The sequence below is a fragment of the Ambystoma mexicanum genome, chromosome 5q, assembly GCF_040938575.1.
Source record: "Ambystoma mexicanum isolate Mex_15411 chromosome 5q, UKY_AmexF1_1, whole genome shotgun sequence".
Classification (NCBI taxonomy): Eukaryota; Metazoa; Chordata; class Amphibia; order Caudata; family Ambystomatidae; genus Ambystoma; species Ambystoma mexicanum.
Window position 1 is genome coordinate 897,007,271 of NC_090933.1, and position 22,044 is coordinate 897,029,314.

Consider the following 22,044-nt stretch of genomic DNA (forward strand, 5'->3'; position numbering starts at 1 on the left):
CCTAGTGTCATTCCGATCGTGCAAGTGTGCAACAGGAAGTGCAAGGGAGAGGGTACAGGTAGAAGTGCACCAAGAGCAGCAGGTCCCTGAATTAAGTTAAAGGAAGGCTGGGACTATGGGGAAAATCTCAGAGCGATAGTGCTAGGTAAACTAGGCGGCAGTGCAAGGAGGGCCAGGCAGCAAGTGAAGGGGGACTGGTCCAGTATCCTGTACGAGTCAGAGGGCACTTAGCAGCCAGTCAGAATACAGAGCGGGTGCAAGGGTAGGTTAGCAGAGGAGAGGGAGGGAGAAAAAAGATGAGAAATGGAAGGTCTTGAGGAGCTTCCGGAACTTAAGGAGATCTGGTTCAAGGCGGAGAGAAGCAGGAAGGCCATTCCAGAGGGAGGCACTTGCAGAGGAGAGAGAGATCCACCCCCAATTCTCTGCTTGGAGAAGCGACTGACCTGCAGAGAATTAGAAGTAGACGAGCGGAGGGCTGTAGGAGGAAGGTACTTAGGAAGACAGAGTTGAAGGTATTGAGGGCCACAGCCCCAGAAAGCCTTGTGGCTTATGCAGTGGGTCTTAAACTTGATCTTTGCAGCCACAGTGAGCAAGTGGATGGATTTCAGGGCCGGAGAGATGCTGTTCCTGGGTTGAGGCCAAGAATAAATCGTTCTGGATGAGTTGAAGAGGGTGAAGAGTAGAGTTATGCAGATTCAGAAAGAGGCTGTTCCAGTATTCCAGCATAGAGAGAACAAGGTCTCTGGAGACAGTGAGCTTCTGGGGAAAGGTGAGAAAAGTGAGAATGCCTCTGAGGAGGTGCAGCTGGAAATGGGCCTTCGTGGCAAGGTCGGTGGTGTGCGGAGAAAAGGAGGGAGTGGAGTCGAAGATGACCCCAAGGTTTTTTGCCTCACAAGAGGGTGAGTGCAGAGGGCCCAAGGAGGGGCGGCCAGAGAAAGGAAAAGCAGTAGCAGGGGTCCCAATGAGAAGGATCTCAGTCTAGAGGCGCATCAAGCCTGAATAGCGGATAATTAATCAAGACACCAAAAATGTGTAGTACTTTTTTTTGTAAAATAAAGTATTTGTCAAAAAGCGTAGCCCCTGAGCTACCCTCCTGGCTCTTTATGTATCCAGCTACACCTAAAAACTGATGACACCTGATTGAACATATTAGTGGGACAAGTCAGGAACCAGCTATAATAACTCGTTAACTGCTTCCTGGGGGAGGTAAGAAGGGAACATAGAACATCTGATTAATTTCCCTCCAGACAATCTCAAGAAACCAGACCTACGAAATATATTGTTTAAACCCTAGTTCTCCAGTTAGGACCAAGATCCAGAGATGGAGCCTGCCTTTCAAGTTGCAATTCGTAGATGACTGCTCCTAGACTCTTGCGTTAGTACATAATGTAATGGTGGTGGCTTGCACAAGGAATGATCTGATGCATCCGCTATTGCTTTTTACTGGATATTTGAGCCTGTGCCCCTTATGATTCTCAGTAGTATTAGGTATGTTGTAGGGACTCTTGTTTTATGCAAATATACCTAGGGTTTCTGTTTTTCTGTGTTTGTCACTTTCTGTGGTGTTTTTCCAGTGTTTTCACCAAAATTTTAAACTATCAGTGTTTATACATTTTTTACAGAAAATAATGGAGCGCATCAGTGTTTTCCAATGTATATGAAAAACATGTGTTCATTAACATGCATCATTTTTGGAGTAGAAACATCATGGGATTTACATTGTTCTCAATAGACAGGCTATCAAAAGGGGTAGCTAACACGCTTCTGCAGAGAAAGCCAGCAACAGGCATCAGTAAGATGCTGATCCTGGAAAATATGTAGGAAATTTTGTGTTTAGAATGATGCCCTTTATCAATATCCAGGGAAGGTTCTACAATGTGTGAGGTCCTGTGTGACAGAGGGAGTGCAGGCTTTTCTAATTTGCAAATGTATTGACATCAGTGTGAAATCACAGAAAAATATGTTACAGGAAGTGACATGAGGCTTTGATGCTTGATAGTTTAATGGAAAGCAACATTACAAGAAATTGTGGTGAGTAAACCAAAAAGCAAACAAAATGTATGATGGTTTAGTCCTAGTTTTATACAGCCATTTAAGTGGAGACCAGGGAGAGTTGTCAGGGCGTCAATGTGCTGGAGTGGGAAGGGCCTTAAAGGTGTAACAATACTGTGCAACAATGTGCGTTGTTGCTGTCTCCTTAGACACCCACCTCACTCTCAAGAGCCTTGGAGCATGAGTGCAGATACTGAAAATACTGTTACATTTTTATTTGTAAATGGGAAAAAGTATTTGTCAGTGTTCGAGGGCTGTTTAGAGGAAGTGTGGCAAATTTCAGGGCCATTTTTATTTTGGGTCAAAGTGTGTGCATTGTCACAAAATGGCTGAAAGTTCTCTAGAATTTCTCAATTGCCAAATATTTTATTTTTACGAACACATGGATTTACAGAGATTTTGCAGTGCCTGTGTCTGTCATATTTTAAGACTGTATGCTGCAAAACCTGTTGTATCCTTTTTTATTTGAACATTTTTTTTATCACTAGCCTGGGGGGCGGGTGAAAGGGCTATTTTGAGGAATTGCTGAACATTTTGAGATACGTTAATTTTTGGGGAGGAGGGAGTGAATTAATTAATGATCACACAAAAAGGCTAAAAATTGGCTACAGTTGTTAAAAATAGCACCAGCCCACTGACAAATACTTTATTTTACAAAAAAAAGTACTACACATTTTTGGTGTCTGTGCATGTCTTCAAACGCTACATTTGAGGGAGAGAAAACAGTGGGCATGGGTGAACAAATAGATACACTGAAAAATTGCTTTTAAACCATTTTTTTTAAATACAAGTACTTGTTAGTGGTCAAGGGCAATTTTGAGACGTGAATCGGCAGCCACAAAAATGGCCCGCATTTGTCTACAATGTCTCAAAATAGCCCCTGACCATTGCCAAATATTTTTATTTTACTTTTTGGGTTCAAAGAAAACGAAGTAACATAGAATGTGCAGTGTTCTTTTAATAAGGTCAGGGAACAGGAGAGGAAGCAATGGGAAAAGCTTACAGGCACACTGGGGACTGGGGATAGAATAGGGTCCTTCTTGTGTTACATGCCAAGCCCCTTCTCCAGCCACCTCTTCACCCTCCCAAACATCCTCCCATCCTTACTCGCACTAAGGCACCACTGGAAAAAAACCTAGTGTTTATCATTTTAAACCGAGGAGGCACCTTTTTCTCCTAGTGGTGTTATTCCAGGGTTATCAGATTTAACTGAAAACCGGAAAGCCCGAATATACCATTTCATTTAAGACAATAGTTCTACTAATTGTAACTGTATTTCTCTATGGATTTTTTTGCAATTGATTTGCATGAATGTTGTGAAAAGAATGCATTTATATATTTGTATTCTTAACGGAAGCCTGCACGAAATGCTTGATTAGTGTTCCATTTCTTAGTTTGTATCTATGGGGTTGCCTTCCTATGTATGAACCTGTTGAGTTGTCCTTGGTTATCTTTGTTGAATGACAAAACCCAAGTGTTATGTTTTCCAGGTGGAACAAAGACCAGAGGATAATGTAAGTATTTGAGGTTTATTTGCAGGAGCAACATGACACCTTCTGCCTCTCGGCCCAGTTCCAATCGTTTTCCGCGCTCGTGGTTCGAACTCACCTCACGGCATAAGGATTCCATGATAAGAGGAAGAACCGTGAGAGTGAGATACAACAACAAGACTTCTGCTCCATTTCGGATTTGGTAAATCACAATTTGGATCAAAACACGAGATAAGGCAACTTCCTATAAACTAACTCAGAACCTCCCTATGTCCCTAAAAGAATCAATGACGTCAGAGGCTATTTGACAAATTTCCCGGACAAAAGTTTGTGTCACACTTTGCTCAGAATTAGATTGAACCTCTTAAAGACCAACGAGATACAGTTCAGAAGAGGTACCTCCGCAATGGACCAGTATCGTTTTTTTGCGATTCTCACCAGCTGGAATCAATTTGACACCTTTTGTTGATATGTAAGGGTACCAAAGAAGCAAGACAAACTTACCTAATGAAATTCTTGGGAACCTCAAGCATAGTTGAGAAAGATGAAAGGTGGTCCCGTTTGATGGGTGGGGAGAAAACTGAATGGGCGGTGGCCGTGGTCCTCTTCTTCAAACAAATTGGTCTTGTACATGAATACAAAACGCTCAAGAAAGGGTCTTAAGAACATCGACGGAAGTTACGCACAGCCGAACAGTAAAAGACTTATGGACATCTGAGGATTTAATGAAAGAGAAACTTGTTTTCTGATGAGCGGATTTTCTTTCTTTTTTTTTTGTAAAAATTGTATTACAATTAAATCAAAAGTAAAACATTTTTTTAAAAAATCAGAATTTCTGCAGGTATCATGACATCCTTGTATAACAACCCTTGAATGAAAGAGAGGCCCTGATTCACATAGCGTTTTCCAATTGGGGATTGCCTTTATAAGACACTTCTGTGAATTAGGCCCAGACTGTTTACCTGTCTTTTACTAGTAGCCAACAATGACACTTTACTGCCGGATGTATATGATCTGTGGTTGAACAATTGTTCTATGTCTATAAATGGGGTGTACCTAATGCTCAAAGTGAATTTGAGGAAATGTTGTTTTGGCCCTTTAGTAACATATTTTCCTTTGAAAATAGGTATTGTGCAATTACACTTCATATTGATTAATTGTTGGCTGTGGCAATGTTTGTTTTACTACTTTTGTTTTGTCATCAGCGGACTGGAGCTCAAAAAATGCTGTCTGGCACGTTTTCGTGCCAAGTACCTCTGTGTGCAGGTGACGCAATAACAAGTACAAACCAGCATTTCCAAAAGGGACTTGAGTGAGGGAATACATGTGTCTCAAGAGGTGGGGGCCGGTAAACCCCATTTGGTGGTCGAGTACAGAAGGGCTCATCATGAGATCTTTCCCAAAGTCACCTGCGTCGAAGACCGACTGTTATAAAGGGGTTTGAAGGTGTTTGCTGGTGTGGGAGTCCCTCTTCCCTCCGTGTAGGCCTGAGGCCTTGAATTCTAGAAGGTTCCTGGTAGGTTTCACATTTGTCACCCAATGGTGACCTATGAAGTTGGAGGGCTGGGAGGCGGTCAAGTTGCTGTGGTCATTTCTAGTGAGGATGTCCATCTGCTTTTTGTCTTGCAAGATAAATAAAGCAGGCTTTTTCTGCTACAACTTCAAACTGAAGTGTGCGGCTAGTTTCACTAACAGGCCTAATTTGATATGTTGTATGCGCAGTTCTGTAACCAATGTACTGTATGAATATTTCTTATTAGGCCACAATGATCGAGTCTTTTGAGTTAATTTCTGTGTGTGCAGTGGAAAAGAAATACTATGTTCATTTTATGCTAATTAACACTTTGTGGCCTCATAGCACTTCTCGTGGATCATGGTAGTATGCTCTGTTGGTAACTGACTTGATTTAAGGATAAATAAAAATGAGGATTCAGTGATCATAGCAAGAGTTCAAACCTTTTCACCATGCTTTGGTGTCATTCCTTGAACCATATAAAAGTTACATCTCAATTGCCTTATATGTTCGAGAATATACGTACTTTCATTCAATATGATATATGATATGATATTTTATGTATAGCGCGCCCATACTGAAGTGTTTCAAGGTGCAAAATACTGCAATTCAGCTATATGTGATTCGTAGGTTCATTCCAATGTCCTCTAGTGAAATTTGTATTACTTGGGTGAACCCTGAAAATCCAATAGACCATAATAGGGACTTTCAGCATCAGTAGCAGGCAGTTATATATGAAAACCAAGCAAGGGCTTAAACCCCTAGCAGGGCCTTTACTAGTCGTAAACATTGGTTCATTGGGAGCTGGAATTATGCCCTGCAAGATCAAAATACCCAAAGAGTTCCTACTTGTAGTTGGATTTGGCATCTGCTGCACAGAAAAAGAGAGGTTGTATGTCATGTAATTGTTTATTTTTGGTCAGTCCACCCCCTAACACTTTCCTTTTCAGCCTTGGTTCATCTTGTCGGCTAACCAGGCGAAGATGTGCCGACTCATCCACCACTGGTGCGACCACTCCCCTGCCTTCTGTTCTGTGCAAGAAGGGTAAATGAACCCTAAAAGTAACAAGGGGACTTGGAATGGAAATGGAAGAAGGGGTTAAGTGAAGGGGCTGCTCTGCTTTGATTAGCCAGTAAAAGTCATACAATAGTTATGAACATTAGACTTGTAGGTTAGACACGCGAATTGATATGCAAACATGTGTTTTATGGGCATAACATGGAAACAAGGCCTTACATAGCACACTGTGCAATCTTCATACTACAGACATCAACAAGGCCCATTCCATAAAATAGTTCCTATTTGGGGTGTCTGCCCTCTCTGCCTCATGATCATAAACAGATGAGAGGTTACACGCCAGTTATCAGTTCTGGTGGATCCACCTGTGCAAATGCAATGTAATGACTTCTAGAGGACATGGTTGCTGTGAAGCTGTGAAGGTTGGTGGTGGTTTCTGTTGGCCATGACCCTTACTTGACTTAGAGGTTATGCTTGATGATAATGTAGCAGCTAGCTTTACTTGATAGCAACTTTCACTGCAGGTCAAAATTTGTGCTTGCACCATTTCTGGTAATCATCATGTTATCTTTGTGATCTAATTTTTCTGATGTTTTAAATATTATGACTGACACAAACCTGCTCTGTAATGTTCTTGGGGGAGTAGAGTTTTTCATCTTCTGGTTGGTCCTCATCATTGGCAGGTACATAACGAGATGCATTCGCAGAAAACTAATCAGGCTTCTAATCAGCTGGTCACCAGCTACAACATTTTAATTTACTTGTATTTTTTTTTATTTGTATATGGTTTCAAAAAATAAACCTTTACAAAAGAGACACAAAAAAATGAAGAACATTTTCATCACATAATTTTAATGAAACTTAAAATCTTAACATTAAAAGATTCAATTTTCTTTTCTACCTTGTTTTGCCTGTCCACTTTTATAATAAGCATTTTGAACGAAGCGATACTGAGGTTCAATTATGCTTCTCATCGTAAAGGTAAATTAAGTCACCGAATCTAATTCTTATATATCCTTCATAGAAGCTAAAAAAAAAGGGGCAGTAGAAAAGAGGAAAAAAAGGGGCAGTAGAAAAGAGGAAAAAAAAAGAGAAGAGTGTCTTTTAATGAAATTACATCTTTCTAGCATTTGAACAACAGTAATTGTTAGAGCTGTTTCATACCCTGAGATCAGTCTATCCCAAAGCGACTCAGATATAAGGCCCTCTTCTCTGTCCAAAAATCTTCTGAACAGAGCCATTATAACTAACCAAGTATCACGATCCATGCCCCTGACCCCCTCAGGTATAACAGCCCCCTGGCAGCAGTGGGGCTAAAGCCCCTCGCAATGGCCCCAAGGGCCTTAAAACTCCAACAGAAACATACATGGAGTCAGTCCTGGTGCCTTTGGCGCCAGGCTCATTATCAGGAATAAAGCAATACCAGTTTTGGACCTTAATCCAACATGGAGGCCTATTACACAGCTCAATTCTTTAGAACCATACCATGTGGTCTAGTGTTTTGGGTGTGGCTGGGCCTGGAACTATTTTACCTGGGCTATTTAAACCACACCCAAACAGCAGAACACGCTTCGCGTTATTCTGCACTCCTGCAGCGTAACGCTCACTCTGTCCAGCTCCTGCTCATCTGCTTCTCCGGCGGCCCGATCCTGAAGCTCTAGATCCGGATTCCATTAATAACCTGGAAGAACAAGAACAGCATTAGCAAGCAAGAACACTTGCCTGTGAAGTAACCGGTCTTGAATCCATCCTGCGCTTCGCTTACCTCGCCCATCTCCGGAGTTAGCTGCAACCTGCAAAGGTAAAGAAACAAGGACAGCATTAATAACAATTCTTACCTTGGCAAGCAGAGAGTCCTAGCAGCACCCCACGCTTCTCTTACCTCGCCCGTCCCCAGGTTTCACCGCAACCTGCAAGGGAGAAGGAACAAGGTCAGCACTAATAAAGCACTTACCTGGGCAAGCAGCGCTTTGATCGCTCATCACTCCGGAACATCACTGCAACCTGTACAAAGAAGAGACGAGAACACAGGTTAGCAATTAACACCAATAAACAGCGCAGTGCTCCGCACATCACTAACTCACCGTCGTCTTCATCGGTGCGGCAACTCCGAGATCACAACCATCCCTGTGAAAACAAAAAGAGACATTGGGGGTCATTCCGAGGTTGGAGGTAAGTAACGGTCCTTACCGGCATGGGCGCAAATAGCTTGTCTGTGCAGTCATTAGTCTGCTAATCGAGGACTATTATTACTTTGCGGGGACAAGCTTTGCGCCATGCCGGTAAGGGCATTACCGCCATGCCGTTAAAGGCACAAAAAATGCCCTTAGCTGCATCATGCATAGCGCAGATAGCACTACTGGCATGAACCAATGAGGCATTAGGGGTGACCGTCACCGTAAATAAGCGGAACCGGAAGTAGCGTCATTGCACAGGAACAGGAAGGAGCACGGCGCCCATCTTTAAAAACACAATCCATTGCCATCCTCAGCACACAGGACCTGTGGGACTCTGCTGTTTGTCAGAAAACCTTCTCCAAACACACCACAATGCCCAAGGCCCTTAAGAAGGGAGCTGCCAGCTAGCGCAAGCAGCGATTCAACAAGGATGAGTTAGAGATGCTAGCCGGGACACTGCAGGATCATGCTGGGATTGTCTTTGCCAAGAGCATGAAGAGGCAGGCCATCTTAAAAAAAAAGGTGATCTGGGCACTTGTGGCACAGAAAGCTAGTGCAGTTGGAAACACCCCATGCACCACAAAAGACTGCCCTAAGCGCTGGGACGACTTGCAACTCGGAGTAAGAAACATACTCTCCATCAACAGGAGCCAGGCAATGGCAACAGGAGGAGGTCCCAGCTCACCCATCAAGCTGACCCCATCAGAGGACATCTGCGCCAGCATGATCGGAATGAACGGGATAGAAGGTATCGGCGAGATGAAGTGTGGCGCCACAACATCGGCCGATGGAGGTGAGTGTCCTAAGAAAACACTGTAATGCAGAGTCTGATGAAAGTCAACCAATATGTCAGTCCAAAGAGGCAAGGCATGGTCCAACACACACACACTCCCAGCAAAGTAGGCGGATGCATCACAGACACATGCAGATGCCTGCAGAAAGGCAATGCCGTATCTGACACATACCACACAAAGATGTAAATGTCATAAGTCACACAGCATGCAGGCCCCAACAAATATGCTTGTCAGAGAGCATAGCTCTTGGCCAACATGAGTGACCCCGACGTATGCCTGCATAACCGACCCATGTATCAAACAACGTGATCATCCAAACTCAAATGCCTATTACCCTCAATTGTGTGGATGATCAATTGTCCAAATGTATGTATGATGCCTATCAAAACATCACTCAGGATGCAACCCCCATGAAGACCACACCTTGGAAGAGGTCCCGGGATGACGCCAACTACCCTTTGACCTCTAAGGGACAACCCAGGGGCCGCCGTGCACCACCAGGCAAGACACCCCAGGTAGCCAGTACACCAGTGCCGCCAAGGGCCGTAGAGGCCGAAGCACCAACACCCATTGCCCAGCCTGAGGAATCAGCCGAGGCATCACACTCTGAGGAGTCAAGTTGGGCTGGGGAGGTGGCAGCCACAGCACCCCAGGTTGTGGAGGACCCACAGGGTGAGGTATGGGTGCCCATTGAGGATGAAGCATCAGAACTGCCCCGCAAGCCCAGTCCACTGATATCCCCCCAAATATCATCCCTTGAAACAGACCACACCAAACCCCTGAGCAGTCTGGGCAGGAGCAAATGGAAGGGCACTTCAGTCCACAGTGCCGAGTATTGAGGCTGAGCAGGCTGAGCAGGACAGCCAGGAACCATCCACCTCCACAGGTGCACCCGCAGGGCCGCAGCGTGCAGAACAGCTGACTGCCCTTGTGCGGCAGTTCGTTGAGGACAACACACAGGCTAGGCAGGAGTGGTGGAATAAGATCGCCTCTCTAGGCAGGACCATCTCTGAGAACATCGCCTCCATGGGCAAAATATTTGCCGAAAACACTATCCGCCTCTGCGAGGAGGTCTCCGCCCTGCGCCAGGTACTAGGCCGCATAGCCGATGCCATGGAGGCAGAGCGTCCGGCTACCCAATTCGAGCAGGCGGCAACACCGTCATCGTCTAGCTCGACCCAGATGAGCCCGCTCCGCAGGTCATCACACACCCTGTGCTGGCCAGACATGCCGCCACCTGGTCCAGGGAGTGCGAATTGATAGTCTGGGCAGCCTCATGTAGGCATTGGACACTTGATGGGACCTGTGTGGGGGAGTTGTGTGAGGAGACAGAGGGGGGTGAGGGTGTGTGGGGGAGTTGTGGGGGGTCATCATTGTTATATTTAATACATCCTTTGTGTCAAAAGCAAGACCTGAGTGGACATTCATCATTGCGCATGTGACATTTATTTATATACAGTGCATAGTGTGCATGTACCCACACACCCAGTGGCCTCTGTCATAATCTCATGTCAACCTCTGCAGCCATGTCTGTCAGTAATATTGTGCAATCACTGACTGACGCACAGCACGTCCCTCCTGTGCATCGGCACCGCAATGATGTGCAGCCACTTCTTCTTCATCCCCTTCATCATCACCAGGTGGTAGCAGTTCATTGTCAGGGGGCAGGGGCACGTTGCGTCGGATAAACATGTTGTGCAGCATAACACATGCCATGATGGTCTTGGCCACCTTCTCATGCCTGTAGAGGAGTGCCCCACCTGACGGCCTAAGGCAGCAAAATCATGCCTTCAATAGGCCAAAGGTCTGGTCAATGACCACACGGGTAAGGGTGTGGGATCGATTGTAGTCCTCCTCATGCCTGTTCTGTGTGTTTCGGACAGGGGTGATGAGCCATGGCATCAAGGGATAGCCACTATCACCTGTATGGGAGGCATAATAAGCCATATGTCAGTCGATTGATGATGGACAGCTGTACCAGTCACACATGTCGGCAGATTATCGTTGGTCACATGCACATGTCCCTTGTCGTATGCATGCCATTTTTAGGCCCTCAATGTGTCCTGTGCCATGGAATAATGGTGTGGGTTGCATCTTCAAGATGATACACGGTGTGCTCTGCCGTATTGTAGCTCATGCATTGTGTACACATACAGCTGTGTTTGTGTAAATTTAGTGATGTGTTGTGTTCTGTAGGATTTTCTGATGGGGAGCGTTGGCAGTAGGCTCTGCAATGTTAGGCATTCTGCGCTGATTTTTCCCATGGTGACATGCAGCATTCCTGTGGTTGATCCGGGATATTGGGCACGACAATGTGTGAGGATCTTGCTTGCGTCGCCTTCCATCTGCACCTGTTTGTAGTGGTATAGTTTGCAATGGCAGTAAAGCACCTCCATGGCAAGGAGGGCACCTTTTGTTTCAAGAATCTCCTGGGGAGTCTGTGGTAGGGATATGTATTCCGTGGTGTGCTTGAGGAGGGCATCCAGCACTTGCTTCAGGATGCAAGTGAATGAGGGTGGTGATATGCCATGCATGTACCACACTTGTGCTGGTAGGTGGCTGTGGAAAGGAAGTGGAGCACCGACATTACCTTCAGTGGAGGGGGGATGGCGGTGCATATTTCAATGAGGCTGACAATCGTGTATCATGACTACAACGGTGTTGATGGTGTCCCGGTCCAGACAGTACAGGGTGTGGTTGTGCTGCGGGGTTGGGTTGGAGGGACTGGCTTTGATGTTTGGGATTGGGGGCTGCATGCATGGTTAAACTGGCTGCACTGGTGGGGCATGCTGGGCCTGTCTCACCCTCCTTCTCCTGCTGCGTCTCCTCTGAGGTGCCTGCTGTTGGTGTTGGTGTTGGTAGCTGGTGTTGCAATGCATGCATGTCCTCCAGCTGAAGTGTTGATGATACTATTGGATTGATCTTGGTGTGGAAAGGGGTGTGGTGTGTGGATGTGCTCCTTTTGGTCAGGCTCAGACTCCATTGCCTCTACCTGTGCTGATGGTGTGCACCTGTGGCAATTGGGAACACTGCACATGGCATTTTACGGTTGGCCATAGATGCTTACGGAATGCCGGAAACCACTTTTAACACCTTCATGATGCCGATATTTGCATGTCCGCTTCACTTGTGATCTCCTCCAGTTTACGGCATGCCACTATTGCCGGTATGATGGCCAGCGTGCCTGCGCCCATTCCGCTATTGGAGGCACCGTCATTTACGATGCCGCTAATAGCGGTTTGGCTGGTCGGAATAGCCTGGAGCGGTAAGCGATGCCGGTAATCCTTTACCAGCATCATTTATCCCTTACCTCCAACCTCGGAATGATCCCCATTGTTAGGGAATAGCCTAGTGGAGCAAGACAAAGAGAAGACAGAGAAAACAGAGGGAAAGAAAGAGACATAATGTCTTTTTAGTCTTTATTCTAACTCACCTGGAAGACAGAAATCAGAGTCGGAGTCACAGCCGGTCTAGACCCGACATAAGGGCACACAGACCAGTGAAGCAACTAGGTCCACGCAATGCCCGCACCAACCACGTGCTCCTGCACAGAGACGCAGGACGGAGAGTTCAACGCACAAAAACCTAAGGTGAGCAATAACCCCAAGGGAGGGGATTTGGACCAGAGGGAGGTGGGAGTCCACCCATCACAGAACCAGTATCTTAACCCTCCATTCTCCTGTTATAGGTGCTACCCAACGTCTGGCACATAACCAAGCAGAGAGGGGTCCGGGATAGCGCTTAGCCCTCCATCCAGTATCGTGTGGTGCCCCCGTGGATAGCAGGTGAGCGTAACAGAACACGAAGCCTCAATTTAAACATCCACCTGGGTGTCATGGAAACATCAGAGACTGACCAACTAGCCCAGTTACTGGGAGAATTACGGGCCCAGGTGCACTCCGCCCGACAAGAAACCAATGCCCTTAGGCGGGAGTTGATTGTCACCAAGGACTGCACCAATGAATTAACCAGAAAATTGCTCCAAACACAGGCTGAGCAGGCTCCGTTGCCAGGACAAGAAGTATTCCGTCGGTTCCAGCCACAACCGTCAATCCAGTGCAGGTGCTCCTCCCTGGGCAGTTCCTTTGGCCCCACCGGAACGTTTTACGGGGGACCCAAGAAAATATGCAGTATTCATGAACCAGCGCCGCCTTCATTTTCTTTGTAGACCTGGAGCCTTTCCTAACAATAGGTTGCGGGTTGCCTTCGTTCTGTCATATCTGAGTGGCAGTCTGCGGATTGGTCCATATCGTTAGTAACCCAGGATGACCCACTCCTGCGGGATATCAGGGGGTTTCAACAGGAGATGGAGAAGCTGTTCGACCAACATACCCAGGGCCAAGCTCTGGATAATGAACTTCTGTCCCTCTGCCAAGGCAGCAAAGATTTGTTAACATATATACCGCCACTTTTAACAGACTTGTCATTGAAACTGGATGGCTCGAGGAGAAACGAACAACGATATTCCATCAAGGATTACAGAGGGAATTGAAAGACGTCCTAGCTCAGTTGGTAAACCCGCCAAAGGACTGTGCAGAGTTCATCAACCTAGTGGTGCAGCTAGACCACAGGCTGCAAGATCGAAGGACAAATCGAGCCAGAACGGAGAATCAGACTACGTATGTACGTTCAAAGGAGAACAGACCGCATTCATCAGAAAACACTTTGGAACCCATGCAAATTGGGGGGGTACGGAGCCCATTAACCAAGGCCAAAAGAGACAAAAGGAGACAACAGCAATTATGGCTGTACTGCGGGAAATCAGGTCACTTCCTTAGAGAATGTCCAGTAAAATCCCCTAGACGAACAGTTGGAGCTACAGAGAAAGAAGGAGGAGAACAAGAGTCGGAAAACTTTCTGGCCCGGCAAGCGTAGAGGTCGGTTGTCAAGCGAAGGAAAAGAGCCACAGACCTCACACCTTGCCCTGCCTGTTATTTTTATCAGTCACCAACAACTGTCTCGGATGCATGCTTTGGAGGCATACATAGACAGCAGAGCTGTTGGTAACTACATAGACCAAGGCCTGGCAACAAGGATGGGGCTTCCCCTCTGTCAGAAAACGACAACTGAGAAGGCGACGGCACAGAGATAGCTTCTGGTCCTGTAACTCAACGCACAGCAGAATTGACCCTTCTGTGCCAAGACGGACATCGGGAAGCCATTGCCTTCGTCCTTATCAAGGCCCCTCGGTTCTGGGTGATTCTAGGGATGCCGTGGTTGGTGGCTCACAATCCTAACATTGACTGGTGAGCCAAAAAATGTGCCTTCTCCAATGAGTGTGCTCATGCATGCTACCAAGTGGAAATGCCATTGTCTGTCCCAGAGACACCTGTCGAAGATAAAGAGGCATTGGTACTAGGTGTAACAAGCGAATACCACGATTTCCAAGACCTTTTGCAAAAAGAACAGGCTAACACCTTACCCCCTCAAAGGTCATATGACTCTCAGAGCGACCTCGTACCTGGTGCACAAATCCCATGTAGTCTAATTTATGCACTCACCGAACCTGAAAATCTCCACTTGAAATCATATCTGGACCAATACCTGGCAAACGGTTTTATCCACCTGTCCAAATCCCTGGCAGCCTCGCCCCTATTCTTCATACCCAAGAAGGAGGGGGACTTGAGAACGTGCATCGACTACCGCGCACTAAACCAGGTAACAGTTAAAAACCGTTATCCGCTACCCCTTATCCCAGAACTGCTGGACCAAGTCAAGTATGCCCAAATTTACACTTAATTGGACCTCAGGGGGGCATACCATCTTGTGCGTGTAAAGAAAGGAGACGAATGGAAGACCACCTTTTGTACTAAATACGGGCTGTACGAATATCAGGTGATGCCCTTTGGGCTTTGCAACGCTCCCACCACGTTCCAGTACTTCATGAACGATGTATTAAAAGAATTGATCGACGTATGTGCCCTTGTTTACATCAACAACATCTTGGTGTACTCCTCTTCTAAACAGGACCATGTCAGGCACGTTCGCTCCGTCCACACAAAACTCTGACAGCATCAGCTATACGCCAAACTTGAAAAATGCTCCTTCCATGTCACCGAAGTCGAGTTACTTGGTTTTGTCCTCACTCCGAGCGTCCGGATGGATATGCACAAAGTAGACGCCATACTTAGCTGGCCATCACCGTATTCAGTCAAAGGTGTCCAAAGTATGCTTGGCTTTGCGAACTTTTATCGCTGATTCTTCCCGGGTTTCTCCCAGATTGTGCACTTCTTTATTACGAAAAAACAACAAACTGTTCCAATGGACAGAAGAGGCAGAGAAGGCCTTCCAGGAACTCAAGAAAAGATTTGCCTCAGCCCCGGTGCTATGACACCCCCACCCAGATCTCCCATATGTAGTGGAAACAGATGCCTCCAGCATGGCGATGGGGGCTGCTCTTTCCCAAAGGGATCCCGAAACAGGCCAGTTACATCCCGTGGCCTTTTGGTCGCGCAAATTTACTACACCTGAACTTAACTATGCAATAACAGACAAGGAACTCCTAGAGATCAAATCAGCCTTTAAGGCTTGGCGGCATTACCTCCTAGGCGCCAGACGTCCCAACACAGTAATCACCGAACATCGCAACCTACAATACCTCAAGATGGCAAAGGCTCAACCATCCCGTCAACTCCGATGGGCTTTATTCTTCGCAGAATATGATTACATAATCACGTACTGACCTGGAGTCCAGAACGGTGAAGCCGACGCCCTATCCTGCATGGGTATTGATGAGAACGCATATTCAACTCCAGACTCGGTGGCCATTATTCCAGGTGACAAACTACTAGGACTTACAACAACGTTATCTCTGGACGAACTCCAAAAGGAAATTCGGCTCCTAATGAACACTGAGGCTCTACAAGACTGGACCACTCAAGGTGAACATTACACAACAAAGAACCAACTCCTGTATTTCAGAGGGTGTTTATATCTACCGAATAAGGCACTACAAGAACAAGTCATTTCTGGTTATCATGACCCCCTGATAGAAGGACATCTAGGAATTGCCAAGAGCCTAGCCAAGGTGAAAAGAAATTATTGGTGGCGGACCTGGCGAAAGGACATTATGCAGTTTATTCTGTCATGTGGCATTTGTGCACAGAATTAATCCCAGAAACAAAAACCTACGGGCCTTCTTCAACCCCTGTAAATTCCAGCTGCACCTTGGCACACACTCTCCCTCGATTTCATCACATATCTGCCTCCCTGTCAAGGGTTCAACACTATCCTAGTGGTTTTTGACCTATTCTCTAAAATGACCCATTTCATTCGCTTAAGGGTGCATCAAACGCATCCAGTCTGGCAAAGGTATTTTGAGAGCAAATTGTACGATTACATGGTTTCCCCTCCGTCCTGATTTCTGACAGAGGGAGCCGTTTGTGTCTAACTTCTGGAGCAAGAGTTGTCCAATTGCCAAAATCGATATTCATCTGTCCACTAGTCACCATCCCCAAACTGATGGCCAAACGGAGTGGACGAATCAGACACTAGAGCAATACCTACGGTGCATGTTACATCAAGTGGAAGAAAGCTGGAAGGATGTGCTGTGGATAGCCGAATATGCCTACAACAACTCGCTATACACCAGTACCGGACAGAGTCCATTCTATACCATATATGGAAGGCACCCATGTACTTCCGAATTAGATAACCCCATGGACCTGGAAATGCCTGCGGTGAAGACTTTACATACGGCCATCACTCAAGCCTTCAAAAAGGCAGCAGAACACTTCATCCAAGCCAAAGAAAGACAGAAAACATTCTCTGATCAACACCGAAGAAAAGCCCCAGACTACCAGGTCGAGATGAAGTCTGGTTGGCGTCTCGGCACGTACCCATAAGAGGAACTCGAACATTTTGTCCTAGATATCTAGGGCTCTATACCATCAAGGCTATTCTAAATCCTGTGGCAGTAAAACTAGCTTTACCACCAAATATGCAGATCCATCCCGTATTCCACGTGTCACTCTTAAAACCTGTTCAGCCTGGAACTCGGGTCAAAACACCATCAAATCCGGTACTGGTTAATGGAGAACCTGAATTTGAAGTCAAGAACATCCTAGATTCTAAACTCACCAGGTTCAAGTTATACTACTTAGTGGACTGAACGGCACGCGGCCCTCAGGACAGGAAATGGGAGCTTAGCAAGCACATTCATGCACCACGCCTGGTAAGACGATTTCATCTGAACCATCCGACCAAACCAGGGCCAGATGGAGGAAATACCTTGAGAGGGGCCTTAGGGGGGAGTGCTGTCACGATCCATGCCCCTGACACCCTCAGGTATAACAGCCCCCTGGCAGCAGTGAGGCTAAAGCCCTTCACACTGGCCCCAAAGGCCTTAAAACTCCATCAGAAACATACATAGAGTCAGTCCTGGTGCCTTTGGCGCCAGGCTCATTATCAGGAATAAAGCAATACCAGTTTTGGACCTTAATCCAACATGGAGGCCTATTACACAGCTCAGTTCTTTAGAACCAAGCCATGCTGTCTAGTGTTTTTGGTGTGGCTGGGCCTGGAACTACTTGGCCTGGAACTACTTTACCTGGGCTATTTAAACCACACCCAAACAGCACAACACGCTTCACGTTATTCTGCACTCCTGCAGCGTAACGCTCACCGTGTCCAGCTCCTGCTCATCTGCTTCTCCGGCGGCCCATCGTGCGCTTCGCTTACCTCGCCCATCTCTGGAGTTCGCCGCAACCTGCAAAGGTAAAGAAACAAGGACAACATTAATAACAATTCTTACCTGGGCAAGCAGCGAGTCCTGGCAGCACCCTGCACTTCTCTTACCTCGCCCATCTCCGGGTTTCACTGCAACCTGCAAGGGAGAAGGAACAAGGTCAGCATTAATAAAGCACTTAGCTGGGCAAGCAGCGCTTCGATCGCTCATCACTCCGGAACATCACCGCAACCTGTATAAAGAAGAGAACACAGGTTAGCAATTAACACCAATAAACAGCGCAGCACCCCGCGCATCACTAACTCACAGTGGTCTTCGTCATTAGCGCCGCAACTCCAAGATCGCAGCTATCCATGTGAAAACAAAAAGAGAATTGTTAGGGAACAGCGAAGTGGAGCAAGACGCCGAGAACACAGAGAAAACAGAGGTAAAGAAAGAGACAGAATAAAGATGGAAAGAGACAGAATAAAGACGGAAAAGACATTATAACTCACCTGGAAGATAGCCAGCAGAGTCGGAGTCACAGCCGGTCTGGACCCGACATAAGGGCACACGGACCAGTGAAGCAACTAGGTCCACGGAACACCCACACCAACCACGCGTCCCTGCACAGAGATGCAGGATGAGAGTTCAACGCACAAAAACCTAAGGTGAGCAATAACCCCAAGGGAGGGGATTTGGCCCAGAGGGAGGTGGGAGTCCACCCATCACAGAACCAGTATCTTAACCCTCCATTCTCCTGTCATAGGCGCTACCCAACGTCTGGCACATAACCAAGCAGAGAGGGGTCCGGGATAGTGCTTAGACCTCCATCCAGTATCGTGTGGCGCCCCCGTGGATACCAGGTCAGCGTACCACCAAGTCACCTCACATTCCATTAATAGATGTTTTAGTGTTTAGTTTGAGGGAATAGTACATTTCTGACACAATTTGCGAGCTTCTTCATCTTGTTTACGCTTTGCCAAAACATCCCCAGTATGAATCAGGTTCAACCTTATTCTTAGAACCTTTTTCCGAACTTGCCAGTCTGGCAATTTGACCAGATATCTTGGGAGAAACCCCAGTTTCTTGTCAACCAGCGGAAATGTATTTATTGGAGCTAAATTTCTTAGATTTTCAATTGTTGTAATCCAATTGCTCAATTCCATTGTTTTTTTTTAACTTTCAGAGGGTTTGAGATCAATGTCTCAAGATTCAAGTCCACCTTTACTAGAGCTTCCTTAACCCTTATTTCCAGTTTGCTCATAATATTAGATCTAGAGCGTCCAGATGAACCTTAATTTCACCGCAGAGCGTTCCACGTTGTGCCATGATTATCTGGCGATACAGGGATATCAATTTCCAATCTGCTAGAGAGGCTAGAAATTTTAACCCCAACTCAAATCTCAAACAAACAGATGGTGTGCACATTGGGAGTCCCAGAACTTTCTTCCATAGAAAACCCTTTAACTTACCCCAATTTGTATGCCAAATCAATGGCTTTGCTTCTAACCCATACAAAATTACAGGAATGGCTTTTGCCACGTAAAATGTAATCAGGGGAAGTATTGAGAATCTGCAGTACATAATAAGTAGCTTTTCATCTGAGAGATAATCTGTAGTATTTTTCTCTGCACATCCGATTCTACTTTGTGGATAGCCGGTTATGCATATACTACATATCCCAGATACGTCGGTTCTTCTAATCTCTGTATAATTTGGCCCTCCAATACCCAGTTTGAATAATTGATCTTTTTATGAGGATGGATAAAAGCTACAATCTTTGATTCTGCTGGATTGATGGAGAGCCCGTTTGTCTTTGCATAATCGCCTAGCTTTGTTAATAGGCGCTGCAATCCTATTGCAGTTTTATCCAGCAGAACAATGTCATCCACGTAGGCCAGCCAGTGGATCTTTCCCCCATTGATCACTGGGCTGGCCAATGCATCCGGCTCCAAAAAAAACCTATGTCTGCCAAAAATAAATTGAAAAAAAAGCAGGGCTCCCAACCACCCCTGCTTGACGCCTGTTTCCACATTAAGTTCTGATGGATGTACCTGGTCATCCAGACGTACTCTCAAAGAGGTGGCCCTATGCAGTTCAACGCGCATCGCAAGCAATCCCTCTGGAATCCCCCACCTCTTTAGTTTGTTCTAGAGGTGTGCTCTATCGACCTTTGTAAGGTCCACCCATGCCCGATATAATAGATGGTCTCCTTTCCCCATAGTGTATTCGCTCGCCAGATTCAAAACTAGGCCATTTAAAGCGGAGGACATGCCTCGTCTAAACCCTGTTTGTTGGCAAGAAAGGATCTATGCACTATCCACCCACTTTGTAAGTTCATTTAGCAACAGTTCCATGAATAATTTACTTTCTATATTTCAAGGAGGGCGATCGGGTGATAATTTGCCATTTTGCGAACGATCTCCCCCCTTGAAGAATGGAATAACTATTGCTGTCTTCCATGACAAAGGAAACAAGCGTCACACCAATATTTCCTGAAAGAGCTGATTTAATAGCCTAGACCAAAGTGTAAAGTTGTTTTTGAGGACTTGGTACGTAAGACCGTTTGGGCCGGCCGCTATTGAAGCTAACAGCTTGGATATTACATCCATAACATCCGCCTCATCAAATGACAGCTGCCAAGGAGCAGCTAGATGATCTACATACTAGTTTGGCTGGGAGTTTTCGAAGTTCTTTGTTAAGTATTCAACTCACCTAGAGTCCGAGACCAGGTTACAGAGGCTACTATTAGATTTGGATTCTAACTGGGCGATGATCGACCAGAAATTTCTAGAGTTATTCTCGTTGAGCAGTTGTAGCATCAACTCTCCATCCTGTAGCAAGCGTAATGCTCTCGGATTAGCCGACCAATGCTTATATTCTTGGTTAGCTATCTTGGACTCAGTTCTATAACTCTCAGGACTGATGTGCGTGTTCTTTAACCTTCGCAATCTCTTTTTTTTTCTCTCAGGTTTCTTCATCAAAACTATGGGTATGGATTTGTCTGTTCCCTGCTAATGGTATACTAGGTGGGAGGGTGGACCACATAAATTGTACAAATTTGGCCAGTTGACAATTTTTCAGCCGAACAGTTACTGGTATTGGCCCTCATTCCGAGGTTGGTGGTAGTCATGGCGCTCTTTGCGCCATGACTACCACCAATAGCGGTACCATGTCCGGATTGGTGAAATGGGGACCTACCGGTCTAGTCCGACTTTGGCAGGACCGGTAAGTCCCCATTCACCAAACCATTCCCCATTCCCATTGAGCCCCCAGAGGGCTCAATGGGAATGGGGAGGGCGCAAATAACGGGCCGGCGTATGCCAAGCCCGTTATTTGCGTCCAGGTCCCTTAACGGGTCCCATCCATAACACCAGGTCAGACCTGGCATTAAGGAAGGGACCTGCTAAGGGACCTCGTAGTAGGGCAGTAAGGTATTACTGGCACCGGTCTCCTTACCGGTGCCCGGTATCCCTTACCTCCCAACTCGGAATGAGGGCCATTGTCTCTAAGATGTTATTTAGCTTAGCCCCCTCCTGTTTGTATTTGGCGAGCCGTATTTGCCCCTTTTTACTTAGAAGTTACTGTTTGTATCTGTCAACTTGAACAGTTAAGAGGTCGGGGAGCACTAACTCTAAACATGAGTGGTCACTTTCCCCATCTTGTTTTACAAACAGGGAGAAGCATCACGGGAATAAGCCTGTTGACACATAAACATAATCCAGAGTAGAAGATGACCTGCCATGGTGCCAGGTTGAGGCAGAGGGGATATCCCCTGTGATGGACCCATTCAGCATCTTCAGACCCCAGGATTCCAGGAAATCCACCCAGATTCTCCCTTTGTTGACAGTTGTTCCTGAGAAATTGTTTCTTTCCCCATCATTTGTAGCACGCATTCAGTGTTCAAGTCCCCTGCAAGCACAATGTTAGCACCTCCAAACTCTATTTTAATTTTATTTAACAGAGAGGCTAGTGTTGCAAGGAAGGCTTGAATTTCAGAACAGGTGGGGTTCCAGTAGATATTAATAATAACAAAGTCAGGATCAGGCATACCAATTTTGAAACAGATTTTACAAGCCTGAATTCCTATCTCATTATTAAATATAGGGGTGATGGCTTTGACTGTCAAGTTTTTAAATGCCATCAGAAGGCCTCCTAACGGTCTTCCTTTGGCCTTCTGTAGTGCTGATAAACAATGGATTGAGTAGCCTTCAATCTCTATTGGATTGACATGCCACGTTTTCTGGAATAATATGATGTCCATTTTCCCAGATAAAGCCTCTCTCATCTCCTTAGTTTTAAAGGAACTGGAGCCCCGTGTGTTCCAACTAA